This window comes from Corvus kubaryi, unplaced genomic scaffold (genome assembly GCF_017639235.1).
Source record: "Corvus kubaryi isolate FWS band 111438036 unplaced genomic scaffold, C.kubaryi_AGA036_p1.0 37187, whole genome shotgun sequence".
NCBI lineage: Eukaryota > Metazoa > Chordata > Aves > Passeriformes > Corvidae > Corvus > Corvus kubaryi.
Genome location: NW_024581053.1, coordinates 762,194 through 776,781, shown reverse-complemented (window position 1 = coordinate 776,781; position 14,588 = coordinate 762,194).

The following is a 14,588-nucleotide window of genomic DNA, read 5'->3' as shown; positions in this document are numbered from 1 at the left end:
GACCAAGCTGCTCAGCAGATTGATTCTGTTCTGGAGTGGAGCTGACATCAAAGGGCCTCCTGGAAGGATTCTTCCCCGTCTGCAGGAGGGTTTGGAATCACTGCTGCAGTCAGAGTGGCACTGGGAGCAGAGGCAAACGCTGCTGACATAGAGAGGAGAGAATTTATTGCAGCTAATTTGGCAGAAATTATGCCCTCAGTGAAGGCATCCCAATGCCTTGGGTGCAGGGGGAGCAAATATCTCCTGTGGTGAAGTGGCAGGTGGACATCGGAAAACAGGGATGCAGGACATGGATGTGATGCAGGACGTGGATGTGCTGTGACCTGGGCTGGGCACACGGAAAATGCTCTGCTCTGGTGGAACTGGGAGCTCATGGACACCAGGACGCCCTGGTGGGGTGAGGATATTTGGTAACACCTGGATCTCAAATCTGCTGCATCAACCCTTTTGTCTTTGTTTCCAGGGGCCTTCAGAGAAGGGATTGGGCTGATGCTGGAAAAGAGGAAGAGTCCTCTCTCTCTGTGAAGTTCTGTATTGATTGAAGGATTTAATCTTGACTTTTTAGATGTTTATTTTTGCGTGTTGTAATAAATTCTAATTAAAATCTCTTTGTGGATTTTTCACTGGGCGGCTCTGTCATTTGGGTCTCAGGGTGCTTTGTATTTCCTGATATTTAATCAGTTCTGCTCACAGGCAGTTTTCCCTTTAAGCTCACCTTCACAATTGCCTGTGCTGCTCACAAAAATACAAGTTTATTAAACAAGCTGGGAGCTCAGGGGACCAAAGAAACCCTGCAGCTGCTGGCTCTCAATTTCCAAGTGTACATTACCCAGAACAGTTCATTGTAGATGCAGAGGGGGGAACTCATCCCTGTCTGCTCAGGAGCACAGAAATGGAACCATCGATGCAGACAGGCTCAGCACAACTGGGGGCACTGGAGTCCAGAGTATCTGGAACTGTCCTCTGGCTCCTGTGTTCCAGCCGTGGGATCCTGTGGGATCCTGCAGAGCCCTGCCTGAGGAGCTCAGAGCTTGCACAGGGGTCGTGCTGGAGACACATCCAGAAAGGAGGATTCCCAGTGGAAGTGAACTTGGCAGAAGGTTTTGGTTGAGGGAGGAGATGGGGACAGAAGCCAGCTCATGTCCCACATGTCACCCCAGACTGAGACGTGCTGTGACACCAGGCAGGGCTCTCTCCATTCTCTAAGCTCTGTCAGGGAAAAACCAGAATTTGGCTTTAATTTTGGCCTGGAAACCAGTTTGACCCTCCCCAAACATGGAGCCCCTTCAGGAGCACATCACCACGGTGGAGATTCCTCCTTCCCAGCACAGATCCTGCTTCCTTTGGTCCCATGCAGCAAAAGCATTTCCTCAGCCTGGCTTGGGGCAGCTCCGAGGAATCTGGGAAAGGTTTAAAAACCTACCAGAGGGACAGGTGTGACACAGAGGGGTGGATGTGGCGCAGAGGGACAGGTGTGGCACAGAGGGACGGATGTGGCACAGAGGGGTGGATGGATGTGGCACAGAGAGATAGACCATCACTGGTCCCGTTTCTGGAGCTGCAGGGAGGCTCTGAGCTCTGCTGATGTTCTGCACCTTCTGCTTCACCCCAGAGCTGCTCCTGACCTTGTTTGTTTGCATTTTTCCTTCCAGCCCTGCCACAGAGTGAACTTGGACTGCTGGGTTTATTTTCACTCCCTTTCCCACCTCAGCAGAACCATCGATTCCACGTTTGCATTTTTTTCCACAGGATGAAAACCTTTTCTATTCACAAACCATCTGGGCTTTGTTAGGCTTTGTTTAGCAAAGCTTGGATCTGGAGCTGCAGCCTCCTCAGCCCTTCCCCAGCACACGCAGGCAGTACCTGACCCTTGCTGACAGCTCTGGCAGATCCCAGATCATTTGCCAAGGGATTATTCATCCAATATGCCCATTATCCATGGAGCAATTTTCCCATTATTCCCCACATTCTGCTGGCCCACCAGCTGCATCCCAAACCTGGCAGCTCCTGCTGCTCTCCGCTGTCCAAAAAATGATCCCATCTGCACAAACCCAGCCGGGGAGGGCTCTGATCCTCTGGACACCGCTCTGGAATCTCAGGTCCCAAGGGCTCTGTTGGGACAGCCCTGCCCAAGGCGTGTGCTCAGCTCTCTGCTCAGCTCTGTGCTGCTGGAAATCCCAGGAATTCTGCTCCAAGAGCTCCCAGGGCCCCACATTTTGGGTTACCCAGGCTCAGCTCAGGGTCCAGCTCTGACAGCAGAAATCCTTGGTGTTGGGACCCCCAGGGACATGGGGGAGAAGCTCCCCACACTTGTCATGGGAGCAAAAAATCCCATTCCAGGTGCTCCACGTCATTCCTTCCCCACAATATTCCTGGATATTAAACCTAACCTGGCTGCTGGCTTAAAGCACTTTCCTGGCAGTGGTTATTTTTCATTTTTTCACATCTTAATTCTCAGATTCGTCTCTCGATTCATTCTGAAGCACAATTAACATGCAGCTAATGAAATAAGCAATATTTTCTCATTCCAAGAAATCTCGTTAAGCTAATTAGCAGGCTCCTCTGGCAGCCGAGGTTGGTTTTACCCTGTTAAGTGTGTGTGGGATTTATTTCTTTTCTTGTCTAGGCCCTGTCCCCTCCCTCCACATGGGAGGCAGGAGGAAAGGATGGATCTGTGTCCTCCTTGGAGAAGGGATGGGCAGAGAGCCATGTCAGAGTCCAGGATTGAAACTCCCCGTGTTTGATGGGACACCCTGAAGGGACACAGCTCACGGCACTTTTCCAGCTCCCTGCTGTCCCTCCAGCCACCTTTCCCAAGGTTCTGCTCCCTCTCCAGGATTTTTGCTCTGTGCAATGTCACTCCTGCAGGGAGGGACTGTTTGTGCCTGTCCTTCCTCGTGGGTCGGGGCTCAAACCAGCATCCAGTTAGGTGGAGTTGTGTTGTTCAACGATGCAAACCCCTGTCTAGACACCCTCGTTTCTGTTTGATTATAATTCAGCTGGGATCAGTTCCTGGCACCGTGACATTAAATCAAACAGAAAAAACCCACCTGGATGCTGCTGCCTCCATCTCTGTAAATCAAAGCCAGGAAATCAATCCTGGAAATCACCATGGGGGGCTCTGGCATCCTGAAATTTCATGTAGATCTTCAAGGATCAGTTTGCAAAGGGGGTGCAGGACCCCAAGAGTTTCAGGTCTTTTATTGCAGCAAGTTCCAGCTGTGTGGAATGCACGAGGTGCCCACAGCACCGCACCAAACCCAGAGTTTGATTTGGCAGAGCAAATCCAGGGTTAAACCCGACTCTAACACAAAACCCCAACCCCTGATGAGCTGCTGGGTGTGCTGAGACCCTGCCCAGGTCTGTGGGATGTGCTGCACAGAAACGGCTCTGGGCTTGGGAGCAGAGCTGGGTCCCATTTTACCATCTCAAATGAAGGGAGAGCGATCCCAGGAGGCACCTGCAGGAGGTTCAGCTTCTCCCTGATGGCTCTGAGTGCTTTGATGCATCCGTGTCACCCACAGGGAAGGATCAGAGTTAAGGATCCAGGCCCAGACAGTGCAGACAGCCCAGCCTGGGGGTGCTCAGGGTACAGCACAAAACCCCAAGGTTTGGGTTGCTGTGTGCCAGCTGCTTTTCAGCCTCTCAAACAGAAGGAAGTAAAAGCTGCATTTTCACTGATTCCTGGGAAATTTGACCCAAGACCTTCACAAATGTGTCAGGAGAAAAGCTTTGAGCACTTTGAGACTCCACGCTGGCAAAGATTACAGCTCCAATCACCTTCCTAAGCCAGCCTGAAGCTCCCTGTGCTGGGTCTCAGTGACGGCCACGCTCAGCAGAACCTCCTGCTACTTCTCTGTGTCTGTTAATTATGGCCTATCAGGACCCTGCCAATGCCAGAGCACCCTTTGCTCTTTGTGACGATTATGGCACTCCTGAAGTTGGAAAATGTCCCCCTTGCCCATGGAAAAGATCACCCCACTGGCTCCAAGTAAATTCCTGTTTCATGAGGGCTGCAGACCTCTTCCCTCGCTCCCGAAAAGCCCATCGGGATCCTCCGAGGAGGGGCTGGGGGCTCGGTGCAGAGTAGCTCCTGTCAGACACCGAGCAGCAGAGCAATCCTGTTGACAGGATTCGGAATTAATTCGATCCAAAGCTCTTCAGTGTGAACAAAGAAATGAAATCATCTGCTATAGGTCAAATATTGCCCCGGGAGCCCAAGGGAAAACGGAGCGTCTCTGCAGAAGAGGGAAAACAGGTACTGGGATCACATCAGCCTCTGGAAAAGTGTCTGACAGGAAATCCCTCAGCAGATAATTATGGTTAATCTGTGCTTTATCTATGGTTAATCTGTGCTTTAGCTGTGCTTTATCTATGGTTTATTTATGGTTTATCTGTGCTTCATCTGTGGTTTATCTGTGGTTTATCTGTGCTTTATCTATGGTTTATCTGTGCTTCATCTGTGGTTTATCTATGATTTATCTATGGTTTATCTATGGTTTATCTGTGCTTTATCTGTGGTTTATCTGTGGTTTATCTATGGTTTATTTATGGTTTACCTATGGTTAATCTGTGCTTTATCTATGGTTTATCTGTGCTTTATCTATGGTTTATCTGTGCTTCATCTGTGGTTTATCTATGATTTATCTATGGTTTATCTATGGTTAATCTGTGCTTTATCTGTGGTTTATCTATGGTTTATCTGTGCTTTATCTATGGTTTATCTGCTCTTTATCTGTGATTTATCTGTGGTTTATCTGTGGTTTATCTATGGTTCATCTGTGGTTTATCTGTGGTTTGTCAATGATTTATCTATGGTTTATTGATGATTTATCTATGGTTTATCTATGGTTTATTTATTGTTTATCTCTGGCTTATCTGTGGTTTATCTCTGGCTCATCTATGATTTATGTATGGTTTATTTATGATTTTATGACGGTTTATCTATGGCTTATCTGTGGTTATCTCTGGCTGTCCATGGTTCAGTGGAGCACCTGTGCCTTTCAGCCAGGCCCAGATTTGATGTGTCCCCACAAAGTCCCTCTCCAGCTCCCTTGGACAGAGAGGTGTTCAAAGACCAGGAAGGGTAAGAGCCAAAACCCCCACTTTGAGGAATAACTTGCCAAAGCAGCATGAACTACCGATAAACCCCTTTTAGGTTCATACAGAACAGAACCTCTCCCAGAAATTGTAGCACCGAGGCAGCTGGGAAGGGAAGGCTCTGTTTTAAAGGGACTCAGGGCTGTGCTCACCCATCCTGATGGCAGAAAAAACTGAGGAAAAAGTCAGGAATAAGCATTCCATCATTCCTTTTAAAATTGTACGGCCCAGGCGTGAGAAACTGCTGCCCCCCTGTCCCCTCCCCTGAGGAGCAGCTGCCCCCGTGTCCCTGTGAGCCCACGGTGCTCAGAGGTGGCAGCAGGGAGAAGAGGAGCTCTGTGCTGGCTCCCAGCTGGCAGGATGGCACCAGGGGACGATGCTGCTTTTCCAGAGCTTTCCCAGATTGTCACTGAGCCCAGCTCAGGCGGCTGAAGGGACACTGGGCAGGAACATTCCCGCCTGGAGGAGCCCTCGTGGCCATCCCAGTGGGTGCTCTCTGCACGTGGGCTCTTTGCTGGGCTGCTCCTGCCAGCCCCGTCTGGAAGGAATCCTCTGCACAGATTTTGTGTGGGAAAACCTCCCACGTGCCGAAGCAGGAGGGTCCTGGGGACAAACGGGAACAGCAGCGATCCCAAATGCCACGGAGCCCCTGCCAGGCTGCACTCCCACGGCACCCCCAGCCTGGCACAGCTCTAGGGCTAGCTGCTCTGTGCCAGGGTCCTTTGCAGCCAGCTCTGACTCCTGAATACAGCTTCACCTGTGCACGATAACAAACAGCAGGAGGGTGAGGGAAACATCCACGTGGTTACGGCATTATGAGCATTATTTACAGCAGCCCTGCACAGCCACGAGGACACGGCACGTGTGACAGATGTGCAGGGCTCTCTGCTGTGCTTTGTCACCAGCAGAGCTCCTCGGGAATGATGATGAGTTGTTCCTGCGAGACAGCAGCGATCCCTGCTCGTCTCAGTCCATGCTAACCTTTGGTGGCCTTGCCTGCGGTGCCCACAGGAGGCTGCGCTGGCAGTCGTGTCCTTTTCCCGCAGTGAAGATGTGGATAATTAGTCCACAGTTACCTTCCTGCCCTACTTTGGAAGTGACATTTACTCCTGGAGTTTCTGTGGCTGCCGCTGTTGAGCTCTAATTAATTCTGTGCTGCTCGCGAGGGCTCTGCTCCAGCGCTGGGGGAGCCTTGGCCACCCATGGAGCTCCTTCTCCTTCCACTCACTGAGGCACCAGTAATTGGCCTGACTCCCTCTGCCCCTTCCCAAAGATGTTTCTTCATCTGCAGAGCTTGAAGGGATGGCAAATGTTAATGTACAATTGTTGGAGCAATGAGAATTTCCTCCAGGAAGCCGCTGATCCATGAGCTCAGTCAGGCAGCGGCCACCAGTGAGGGACACTGGGTTACAGCCCCTGATCTGCCACGGAAATGGCCAAAAATTGTCACTCATGAATGCCCCCAACTGCTGAACGCATCAGAGCAAAGCAGTGCCGAGCACTTTGCACATCCCAGTGGGAGAACTGAGGGGCTGACAGGGGAAATCCCTCACGGCTCAGGGCAGGCCCTGCAGAGAATCCCAAACATCGCGAAGCCAAAGGGGGAGATTCATCCAGAGCCTTTCAAGCTCTCTGCAGGGCTTGGTGCTGTTACCACGTCCTGATAAAGACCAGGGAAATCAAATTTCCAATGAAGGGAAATGAATGTTCTCCTGTCCAGACACCTGAGCTCCCTGGGCAGCACCAGCAGCGCTGATTTTACTGCTGTGGCTGTGGCCTCTCACAAGTGCGTGGTTTACACTTTATAGATAACATTTATAAAATAACATCCGTGCTATTTTATGGGGCGGGAGAGGGCATTTCCCACAAATTCTGAGCGGTGGATGGACAGAAGCACCCAGTAAATCAGCAGGGAGGAGGAGGAGGAGGTGGGAAGTGTGGAACAAACGCTGTCACAAATCTCCGGGGCTGTCACGCTCTGCCATCGGGGGGGCTATGCCTGAGTGACTGCTGGGCCTTCGTTTCTGTGGGCTGGAGCTTTAAATCTCCACTTTCTCCCTTGGAAATTCTGGGATCCCAGCTCCAGGGGCCTGCAGAGCATGTCCAACCAGGGAAGCCCTCACACAAAGGCTCTGCTGGAGGAGCCTCGTTTGCTTCTGTCCTGCTGAGCAGGTTTAGGGTTAGATTTAGGATTAAGGTTAGGGTGAGAGTTAGGGCTGGTTAGGTTGGCTGTTAGGGTTAGCGTTAGGATTAGGTTTAGGGTTTGTGTTGAGGTTAGGATTAGTGTTTGGCTTAGCACAGGGGTTATGGTTGGGTTTGGGGTTATGGTTGTGTTTAGGGTTAGGGGAGGTTTAGGCCTAGAGTTACAGTTCGAGGAGATTTAGGTTTAGGATTATGGTTTGGGTTTGTGTCAGGGTTAGGATTAATGTTAGTTTTAGGGTTTGGTGTAGGATTAGGATTATGTTTAGTAGGGCTGAATACTCTGACAATGCCTGAGCCTGGATCACCTCCCAGATATCAGACTCCTCCTAACAGGGGAAGGAGCACACATGCATCAGGATCAGGGGGCTTGAGGTGCCTGTCCAGGCAACCCCACACCCACAGACCCCCAGCAGTGCACAGAGACCACCTCATCCTGCAGGATTTAGGGGAAATCCATTAAGCAAATGAGTATTTATGGTACAGGAAGGGTTTATTCATCCAGGGCTGAATATCACATCAAAGCACACAAATGGCCAAATACTCTCCTTGATATCTGGGGTTCCCTGTGAATTAAATGTAGAGAGGCAAATGATTTTATGAGCTTGAATAGAGAATCACAGAATCCCAGGATGGTTTGGGTTGGAAGGGACATTAAAGCCCATCCAGTGCCACCCCGGCCATGGGCAGGGACACCTCCCACTGTCCCAGGCTGCTCCAAGCCCCAATGTCCAGCCTGGCCTTGGGCACTGCCAGGGATCCAGGGGCAGCCCCAGCTGCTCTGGGCACCCTGTGCCAGGGCCTGGCACCCTCACAGGGAGGAGTTTCTTCCATATATCCAACCTAAACTTCCTCTCTTTCAGTCTGGACCCATTCCCTCTTGTCCTGCCTCTCCAGGGCCTTGTCCAAAGTCCCTTTCCAGATCTCTTGGAGCCCCTTTCAGCCCTGAAAAGGGCTCTAAGGTGACTCTGAAGCTTCCCTTCCCCAGGTGAATACCCCCAGCTCTCCCTCCCCACTGCAGACCAGTTCACTCCAGTGCTGCCAGCCCTGTCCAGCACAGGGAGCAGCCTCACCGTGCCATGCCAGGCGTGGGGCAGGGGGTGGCAGTGCCAAGCTAATGCTCCCCAAGCCATGCCAGGCGTGTGGGTTTGTCCCTGCACGTGCCCTGCAGCCAGGAGGAGATGGCACCTCCTTTGTGCTGCCTCCCGTGCTGCAGAGCCCGCCTGCAGCCATTCTTTTTAGTGCTGATGCTGCTTCCTATGGAAACAATTTCGTGCTAATAAGCTCCATTTATAATGGTAAGGAATGGTTCGGTGGGATAATTGTCACTAAATACCATTCATGGCTTTGTTGCTTTTCCTGCGTGTTGCTAATTACTCTGCATCTGAAATAGCACCCAGAGAAGCCACTGAATGCCACTGAATGGGGCTCTGAGCACTCCGAGAGGATGAGGCAGGGTATGATTAGAAATATCAAGGCCCTAATCCTGCAGACAATGCCCTGCTCCCTGTGTCGGCACAAAATCACAGCCTGTGCAAAGGCTGGGGAAAGGCAGCGTTCACCCGGCCCCAGGGGCCCTGCAGCGATGGGACAGCAAGTTCCTGCCACAGGGGCAGTGTTCGGAGAATGCCAGAACCCCAGAACAGGTTGGGTGGGAAGGAACGTTAAAGATAATCCCATTCCACCCCCTGCCATGGGCAGGGACACCTCCCACTGTGCCAGGCTGCTCCAAGCCCCAATGTCCAGCCTGGCCTTGGGCACTGCCAGGGATCCAGGGGCAGCCACAGCTGCTCTGGGAATTCTATTCCAGGGCCTGCCCACCCTCACAGGGAACAATTCCTTCTTAATATCCAGCCTCAATTTCCCTTCTTTCAGTTTGAAGCCATTCCTCCAGTTCCTGATGAAGGGTCCCTCTCCAGCTTCCCTGTAGCCCCGTTCAGGTCCTGGAAGCCAAGGATGCAGCTTGACCACCCCCTGCTCTGCCCACACCTGGGCAAAGGCCCCTCCTGGGTTGCTCCTTTCAGGGACTGCACAACTACAACAGACCCTGAGCAGCAGGAACTGAAATCCGTGCCTGGTACATCCCCCGTGGCCAGGAGGGTGGTCCCATCACTCCCTCAGATGACTTGAGCTGAGCTTAACTTTTAAGACTCATCCAAGCTGAAAAAAGCATTTGTCATTGGTCCTCACCAGTTCAAGGAGCTGAGAAACCAGGTCCTGGCCCTTCCTGGTGGGAAAACAGATCCCTGGGATGTTGTAGCCATGGATCACTATGGTAACATTATAATTGACATTTCTGGGGGATTATGGAGTCTGAAAGTCATAAACTTAATGAAAGTATGTTTTTATTGCACTTCAACTTCATCTCTGATTAAATCAAATTTGCATAATGGAAAGTTATTACATTTCCACGTTTCTAATTTCCCTTCCACCCCCCTCCTCCTTTGTGCTTCTTTTGCCAAGTGTGTCTCAGGTTCTGTTTGCAGCCAGGGCTCTGAAGGTTGCCTAAGCCACGGCTTGGGTGAAAAATGGTTTTAATAATTTGTGCCAGAGGAGCCCAGGAAGTGAAGCCCCGAGAGCTGGATGCTTTGTGGTGCTCTGAAAGCCTCTCCTCTTTCTTTCTTTCTCTCTCTCTTTCTCTTTCTCTTTCTCTTTCTCTTTCTCTTTCTCTTTCTCTTTCTCTCTGTTTCTGTTTTTGTTTCTCTTTCTCTTTCTCCTTCTTTCTTTCTCTTTTTCTCTTAAAGAGAGTGCTGCAGCACCTCTGCTATTAAGTGCTTGTTGCAGCAGAGAGGTGCTGCTGAAAGGTAATTCATCAAGAGGAGCTCGAAGCGCTCTGGCCCAGCCTCACCTTTGCCCGGAGCTTTAAGCAGTGTGCGTGTTTTTATTTTCAACAAACAAAGCTCCCAGCCCTGCCAGCAGGTGAATGATAACATCCAGGGGTGACCCTTCCTGAACGCAGCTGGAGCAGGACGGCCCTGGGAGAAGCCTCGTTGGCCTTGGCTTTGCCAGGAGAGTGGGACAAACTTCTCCAGGCGCACCAAGCTCTGCACAGGCCCCTGCTGTCACCTCCCCTCTGCTTTCGGTCCCACACAAGGCACAAGGCTGGCCTGTGTATGCTCTGAGGGTCTGAGAGCCCCACTGGAGTCTGGGTTCTCCAGAAGTTCCAGAGTCTGTGGGATGAAGGCAGAGAGCCCCAGCCCTGCCCTGGGCTGTTTCCTGCCTTCTGGGGCCGATCCAACAGCGGGATGTGGCACAGACGCTGCTCCTGTGGAATGGGGTGTCCTCCGCTGCAGGCGTCACCTCCCAGACCGTGCCTCGAGCACAGAGGGACTGAACCCTGTGGCACTCGAGGGTGGCCGGTCCCATGTCCTGGCTGGGTGTGTGGCTCCCTTTCCTGAGGACATCAAAGCAGGTTGGCAGCACGTTCCTTCAATTCCTGCCTCTGCAAGAGGAGAGGGGAGAGGCAGGAGCAGCCCTGCCCACACCCCTGCCAGTTCTGGGGTTGGGGACAGTCCCCTGTGTGAGGACACAGAGGTCTCCCTGTGGCCACCTCCAGCAGATGGGCAGGGTGAGGGGTCCTGTTTGCCTTCTCAGCTCTTGGGGTGACCATTCCCACCCAAATTTCCTCCCCTCCCCGCTCTCCCTTCTCCTCACGCTGCTCCCTCCTCCCTTGTCCCCTCCACAAACACTCACACACACTTCTGCTATGATCAGCCTTTAGGACTTCTGCCATTTTCCCCCCATATCCCTCCCTCCAGGTGGTGTTTGCTCATCACAGAGGTGTGGGATGAGTAGGCTCGATTTTTAATCCCCACCCCAGAGGAAATCACAGACCTTTAGGATCTGACAGTTCAGCTGGAATCCAGCCATGTATTTTTATATAGCTCAGATGTATTTTTGCTATGCTCAGTAACAAGAAAGCTTCTTTGAGTTTTCTCTGGGTTGGGTTTTTTTTCCCTTAGAAACCTGACAGTATCTGTTAAAAGAGTGCAGCTGAAAATCCAATTTTTCTTTTCTTGTTGGCACAATTTTGACAGGCCTTATCATGAAGCAATAAAAGCCACTCTCTGGGGATTAAGGGCAGTGGGGCTGGCACCACTAATGAAAATAAACAGGCATTTCCAGCAACCTTTAGCTAAAGACCTGTCCTGCAGGGAGAAAGCCTCGTCCCAGGAATGGGGAGGGAAAAAGCTGCTCCATCATTTGCCAGCCCTGAGGGACAGTGACAGGACAGGAGGGTGACAGCCCAGCGTGGGAACAGGGAAATGCTGTTTGCAGCACAGGATCTCGGCCCTGCGTGGGAGTGCTGCCATCAGGGACATTTTTCCAAGGAATGAGAGAGTCTGAGGTGTGGGACGTGGTGGGATCTCCCCTGCTCATGGTGGCAGCCACTCCTGCAGAGAGTATGAAATCCAGGGATGTGGGAGCATTTCCCACCAGACATCCCAGATTAATCTCACCCCGTTCCTGGGCATTCACCAGGCACTGGACACCATCAGTCACTGCAGATCCAGCCGTGCTTCCCACACTTTCCCAGGCCTTGGGAAGTTCGCACCTCCCCAGAGCTGCCTTAACTCCATCCCCCCTTCAGAGATGTCCTGCAAAGCCCTGGTGTCCCTGGAGTCCCTGGCCTGTCCCTCTGAGCCCAGAGCAGCCCCACAGCACAGCCCAGGGCACTCCCCAGTTCCTGGGGAAGGGCCAAAGCTGGAGTTTGGGTCCAAGTGCTGTAAATCCAGGGATCCACTGGATTTCCCACCTCCCTCCTGCTCCATCCCAGCGGCTCAGTCTGGTCCCAAGGCCTCTCCCAAGCTGTCAATGCAAACCATGGGCTCCTCCTGACTCTGTCACCTCATCCTGCCCCTCATCTCCCTCAGCAAAGGAGCTGGAGTCAGAACTTCCCTGCCTCCCGCTGCCCTCACTCCTTGGATTATCAGTTTTGGTTAAAACCCCCCAAATCTGCTCTCTTCCCCACCAGGCTTAGGATTTACTCCTTCCTTTTGGGCTCCTGCACCCCTGAGCAGCAGGGATCCAATTCAGGGAACAGAAAAGAACCACATAATCCTGCTGGAGTTGGAAAAAACCCACAGGGATCATCAAATCCAGCTCCAGGCCCTGCATCCACGGCAGGAATGTTGTGCTGCATGAATTTAGAGAAGAGTAGGAAGGGAATATTCTGGGCACTACCAGAGGTGTGTCTGGTTGCCTCCAGGCAGAGGAGGTCCAGCTACAAAACACCAGCTCCTTGGAGAACACTCCAGTCAACGCTTTTCTCTCGCAGAAAAAAATGAAAGAAAGATATTTCAGCTTTCTGTGAAATTTCCAGCCCCTGCTCCAAAGCACAGAAGAGCTGGAATTATTCAAAGAATGAGTTTCCAGTGTTCCTTGTCTTATCAAAACGAGGCCTTTTGTCTCCAGCTCGGGCTCAGAAATAGCAGAGTTGCGTGGATGAAACACAGCAGAGAGGTTCAGCCTCTGCCAGAACCCCGACGTGGAAAATTTCAGCCCAAAGATCCAAGTCTGGCAGAGGAGGAGGGAGCTGAGGGCAGGGCTGTGCAATGGGAAGCACTGGCAGCCTTTAAATTTCCAGTCTTACTGGTGGCCCTTGTAATATTGGCATTTCCAGTTCAGAGGGCTCTGTGGGTGGGGGCCAGCCCTGGTGATGCTTTGCCAGGGATGGAGGACAAATCCCAGCTCCCCAGGAGATTTTCCAGACCCTGAGCCCTGGATCCACCGAGCAGCTTTGTCACCAACACTGTCCCCTTGCCATGTGCTGATCCCATGGGGACAAAGCCCCTTTTTTGGGAGCCAGGCCAGAGTCCAGGGGCAGAGGGCAGAAAGCCACAGGTGGGCAGGGCTGGCCAAGCTGCAAATTTTAGGGAAAGGAAGACTCCTGAGTGGTTCCCCCTGAGCTTTTGAGGGCTGTCCTGGGCCTGACCATGGCTGATTTTGGCCCCCCATGGGCCTCCCCAGCTGGTGGTACCGGGCCAGCCTGGCCACCCGCCTGTGTCACCTGCTGTGTGAAAGGGGGACACTGTCCTGTCCCGGGGTGACTGCTGGGAGGGAAAGGAGCTCAGCTGGCCAGGCCACCGAGCTTGGAGGGGAAGGGGCTGCACCTTTGCAAGGACATCAAAGGGTGAAGTTCCTCCTGAACAGGACCTACAGATGTGACCTTGGGGCCACCCCGTGCCAGATGCGATGGAGTGAGGAAATCCCAGAGGTACCAAGCAAAGGTTTGAGGGATGAACTTGGTGGAGGCATTTTGGATTTGTCCAGAGACTGTGACCCATGAGGGAGGCTGGCTGTCACCCCCTGTGTGAATGTGGACCCAGGCATCCCCCAGTGCCCCAGAGCACTCACCCTGCAGCATCCCAGCCATCCCAGGAAGGGTGGGAGGAGGCCTGGCCACACTGCCAGGACCTCTGCACAGAGCATTTGTCACCCACTCCTGCCCAAGGGCCCGGCCCTGCTCGCTAATAGAGAGGGAATTCTGCCTCTGAAATGAAAAGTGGAAGGGAAATGATATTTCTTCATCCATTGTGCTTTGCTAATCGGTGGAGAGAGCTCCCATTTATAACCCAGAATCCCAACAGGAATTGCCTTGCCTGGCCCAGCCCACTTCTAATTCTCCCGGGCATCTGATTGCTGCTTCTCAAAGGCTTTTCTAAGAATGACAAAGGAGCTAAAACCTGGCATAAAGCACCAGCTCCAGGTGGAGCCCTGAGCGGGGGCAGAAGGCTGTGTTGGAATCTGTGTTTCCATCCAGCTCCTGCCAGGACACCGGGGACCGCTAAGGACACAGGGCTGTGGCCAAGGGACAGCAGTGTGACACTGCTGGCACAGCACCGCGGAGCCACAGCCTCCGGAACCACGGCCTCTGGAGCCACAGCCTCTGGAACCACGGCCTCTGGAGCCACAGCCTCTGGAGCCACAGCACCACGGAGCCACAGCCTCTGGAACCACGGCCTCTGGAACCATGGCCTCTGGAGCCACAGCCTCTGGAGCCACGGCACCACGGAGCCACAGCCTCTGGAGCCACGGCCCCTGGAGCCACGGCCTCTGGAACCACGGCCCCTGGAACCACGGCCCCTGGAACCACGGCCTCTGGAGCCACGGCCTCTGGAACCACGGCCCCCGGAGCCACGGCCTCTGGAGCCACAGCCTCTGGAGCCACGGCCTCTGGAGCCACGGCCTCTGGAACCACGGCCTCTGGAGCCACGGCCTCTGGAACCACGGCCTCTGGAACCACGGCCTCTGGAGCCACGGCCTCTGGAGCCACGGCCTCTGGAGCC